Here is a 4676-nt window from a genome sequence, read left to right as displayed (position 1 = left end):
GTTTACCCACTACGGGAGATCGGCCGAGAAGCCGGTGGCTAAAGCAGGCTAAAGGGAAGGTGGAGAGAAAACGTAAAAGAAATAGCAAGTCAGGGTGAGGTAGCCAGGAGTTTTTGATATTTAGGAGATATACTTACGTGGCATAGACTGAAATAAATTAACAATTAACAATTAACAACTGCGCTGTGTTTGCAGCTTCTCCCTCTTCTTTGTGCGCTTCTTGATGAGGAAAAAAGCGTGCGGGAGAAGAGGAGCACGTGAAAGCTGCATGCTCTCGCGATGACTCGCGCCAACCTCCGTGATGCCATGGACACTGGCATCTATCTATCTTGTGGTTCCTGGGTGATTGCTGATGATATGTCTCTCATAATGATTGTCATGAAAAACGGCACATACCCCCTGACACATACCAATGCCCCAAGTTTGCGTTAAAGAAGGTCAGTGAAGAGCAACACACACACCCAGTCGCACATACCCAGTGACCAAAGTGGTCATCAAAGAGGTTCAGTTAAGAGCAACCCATACCCAGAGTTAACATAACCAGTTACCCAAGTTCGTCCGATGGTCGGTTTCAACCCCATTCTCCCAGCACAGCAGCCCGGTGCTCTCCCATTTGACTATGTGACCCAAGTTGGCGGGAAAGAGATTAGGTGTGGACATAGATACATAGAGACCTGCCAGAAACTGGATTAAGTTCCCAACGAACGCTAATGACATTAAAATCGGGAAGAACTGGTCTGCGATGACTAAGTATGCGAATAGCCGAAACGCGTCGCGTACGAGACGTGCTTACTGCAGCCGGGATCCTCTCACGCGCTTCCCTCTGAACACGCTGCGTCATCTGGCGGTGCCGCCGTAAAGTTCGCGCACATCCAGTGGGACATACGCGGTGACTCAATTCGGCGTCAGAGTGGTTCACTGAAGAGCGGCACATACCTACGTAAACTACGTTCAGGCTGCACTACATTCGGGACCGGTCCACATTTTTAGATTGCACGGCTCATTCGGGGTAGGCCCAAATTTTTCTTGTGGGATAGGTGGATACCCGTAAAGAAAACCAGAGCGACAATATGAAGAATGCTGTTAGCATTGACTATTCGCATTAAAAGGCTTCGTAGTGAGATATATTTGCTAAGCGTACTCGGGTGGAGTAATTTGCCGACCAAGTCTTGCGAGGCCAACCATGCCTGCAGCCCGAAGCCATTACCACCACACTACGCCACTGCACTCAGCACAATCCGCACAGAAATACATCCCACCTCCGTGGGTGACTAGGCCCTCCAGCATGATCAGCATGTCCGCAACGTTCTGGAAGCGCGAGACCTGCTGGTAGGCAACGACAACCTGAAAAGTTCCAGCTGAATCAAAACAAAATTTATTCGCTTCACTCTCACTGAGTGCGTCAATAAACCGTACGATTCACTTTGCGTATCCCTGACAGGAACTGTGGTAATATAAAATGTTGCACTCACTCATTCACTCACTTGCTAAATCACTCACTCACCACTCCGTGTCTTCACACTGGGAGATTCTTTTGTAAAACATTTGCATCATTGTTAGTTGGATGATAATCACAGTAAAGACAAAGGCTGACTCACTCACTGACTCACTGTCTGGCTCACTATTTGACTCACTCACTCATTCACCCACCCACCCACCCATTCACTGACTCACTCACTCACTCGCTCACTCACTAACTAACTAACTAACTAACTAACTAACTAACTAACTAAATAACTAACTAACTAACTAACTAACTAACCAACCAATTAACTAACTCACTCGCTCGCTCGCTCACTCACTCACCTCTTCCCCTCAGAAAATTTATTCACAGAAAGGCAGAAAGGTCGGCCTGAGGTATAACTTCCTGTGGCCTACTACTCTACGCTGGGGAAAAGGCATGGGGAGGAAAAGGGCTGACGAATGATGATGATGATGATATGGGAAGGTGGCGTGCACATTGTAACGGTAACGAAGACCGCCGCAAGTAAAACAAGACGGAGAGAAGGGCAAGCAGCTACGCTGCCTTATCCCGACACTAAATTTTTTGCACACAGACTCGTTTGGCGGCATCTCCTTTGTGTATACAATGCAGGGAACCAGAAACAATTGATCACTTTCTCTCTGCATGCCGACGATTCTCCTCAGTAAAAAAGAGGGCGCTCGAGGACCAGAGTTACTGTATATGCTACGAATATTTGGTAGCATATACAGTAACTCTAAACAAGCTTGTCTCAGCATGAACGTCCCCGTCTTGCTTTTGTTTGGAGTACAGCCACCAGAATGTTTGCACTGTTATGAAAAACTATGAAAAGCATCCATGAATCCAATCGGCTACCTTCCTAAACCAATCAATTATAGTAGAACAACGAGCAGAATACATAATTCCCTATTTTATTTTTTTTTCTCCTAAACTTTTTTAAAATTAATTTTCTCCAAACCGCCCGTTTCTTGGCTGGTCCTCAACGGTGGGTATGTGCAATTTGTGGAGAGGATCACCATCATTATCATAATAATAATAATCATCATCATCGTCAGCATCAGAAGTACAGTGTACTAGAAGAATTCTAGTACACTGTAATCAGAAGGATAGAGCAGCAGTGGGTCAGAGGAACTGTTGGCTTTTGGAACGGCTGATATTTGGATGTGTCGTGTATACCGCTTGGAACCCGTTCAAGGCGCCGCGGACTCCCGTTACATTTTGGTGGCAGCGGTCATGTTAACCCGCTACAAGACGTCCCCCAGTACGATGCCGCAATCTATGCCGGCACCGTCATCGGACACTCAACTGGACCACGCCCTTTCCGCGAGCGATGCAGGCTTCTCCATCGCAGGTTTCAGATTCTGGTATCGATACCTTCAAACATTCACCCTGCCGATTCGGATTCCACTCGCCGTCAGCCTGCACCCGACCTAGCGGCTCTCCCGGACTCTTGAAGCACGCCTTGACCAGCGACTGCTTTCCGTTGAGAAGCTGTTTAGTCCAGCGTATGTCTTCCACGCAGAGTCGCATCTCCGACCACCTCACCTACACGTGTTTCAAGCCTCTTGTCGTCTGCACTGTTCAAGTTCCACCTGTCTCGGCACCTCAATCTCCCTTTCCCAATTCCGTCGCGCAGCAGTGTCAGGGAACCTTCCTAAGTCCACCTATACCTTTGACGGTACCGCGTCATGGTCTGCTTTTCGTATGCGGTTTGAGTCTGAGTCGCTGCTCTCCACTCCTGGTCACCTCACTGCAAAGCTCAAACCGTCGTGGGCCAGCTTCGTTCTGCTGCCGCTGAATTTCTAGAGTTCCTGCCTGCATCTGACCGTTCCAGCTACGCTAGTCTCGTCCCGGCACTCGAGTCCCACTGTGGTGCACTCTGGTGGGTCAGGGGAAAAGTTGGGCTTAACGCGACAACGTTAAGCAGCCCATGGCCCAAAAAAATCCGGCGTCGGGCGCCACCTCAATTGGTACAAAGCATTTCGAGCCCAATTTCGAACCACACACATAGAGAAAGAAAAAAAAAGCTACCTCATGCAAGCGTCGTCATGGGCCGAGAGTTAGAAGATGCCTTTTTCTTTCTGTATGCCACACATACCTAACCACTTCTCTACCAGCAAAGTTGCTCGTATCTTGTCTTTCATTCTTTACAAGGTTATTCCTCGGAATTTTGAAAACGGCAGCACGCAAACAAATGTAATGGAAAAAAAACACCGACAGCGCATGTCCTTTATGCTAGCTCTTCTCAGAGTGAAATATTAAAAGTGCGAAACAATAACAGGAGATCGACCCACGCAAGAGATCGCGTTTATACTAGAAAGCTGTGCGTGCGAGTGCGTGTGTTGTTAGCCTGCCGTCGATTTACTATCCAGAGGAAGAAGTGCTTCGAAATTCTATTCCCGAAATTAAGCGTTCCTGTAAACGCTGAAAAGATTCCCTCTTTTGGGGCACCTACATTGGGTTTTAGTCACAGGAACGTACGCACGGCCGTCTGCGAGTTCCTTTGCGACACTAGGAGAATACCTGATTTCTTAATTGACATTTCACAGAAGTCCAACTTGAATTTGATCAACGTTTCTTACCTTCAAATTTGCTATCCTTTCAGAAGCACGTGTTTTCCTCTAACATTAGTTCGGCTAACTTAATCAATTCCTCGTACAGTTCCAACTTTAACCGCCGGCTTCTTGGCCGAGCACCCCTAGTGGGTACGTGCCATAATGTAGGAAATAAACGAGCAAGCAAGCAAGCAAGGAGCGACATCCCCCCCGCACCCCCCCTCAGCCCTTGGACTCCGCGTCGCTGCCATCACGGCCATTCCAGCCCGCCGCCGCGATCACACAATAATACCACGCAGTGTTACGTATGTGCTGCAGCGTCAGCAGATCACGAAGCAGGCCACACTTAATAGAGACTCTTCATTGGTCTCACTGTTAGCTATCGCAAACGACCACCCACACCAGTTTTATCTATAGGTACTTTAAGGACACGACAACCAACCTCGAGCTGTTCTTAAGATGCAGAACGCTCAGTCCGCCCCCGTATAATAAAAGCGCGACGCAAGCGCTGTTCGTCACATTTGCATGCAACTAATGAGAGTGACTTCAAAGCTTCTCTTTCGCTCTCTCAAAGGGTGCGTCCACTCTTTGTGCCCCCTCTCCCAAATCGCCGGTTCCCTCCCACAGACCGAGGGCAC

The sequence above is a fragment of the Dermacentor andersoni genome, chromosome 8, assembly GCF_023375885.2.
Source record: "Dermacentor andersoni chromosome 8, qqDerAnde1_hic_scaffold, whole genome shotgun sequence".
NCBI classification, from domain to species: Eukaryota; Metazoa; Arthropoda; class Arachnida; order Ixodida; family Ixodidae; genus Dermacentor; species Dermacentor andersoni.
The sequence above is the reverse complement of the archived record's forward strand: the minus strand, read 5'-3'. Positions refer to the sequence as shown.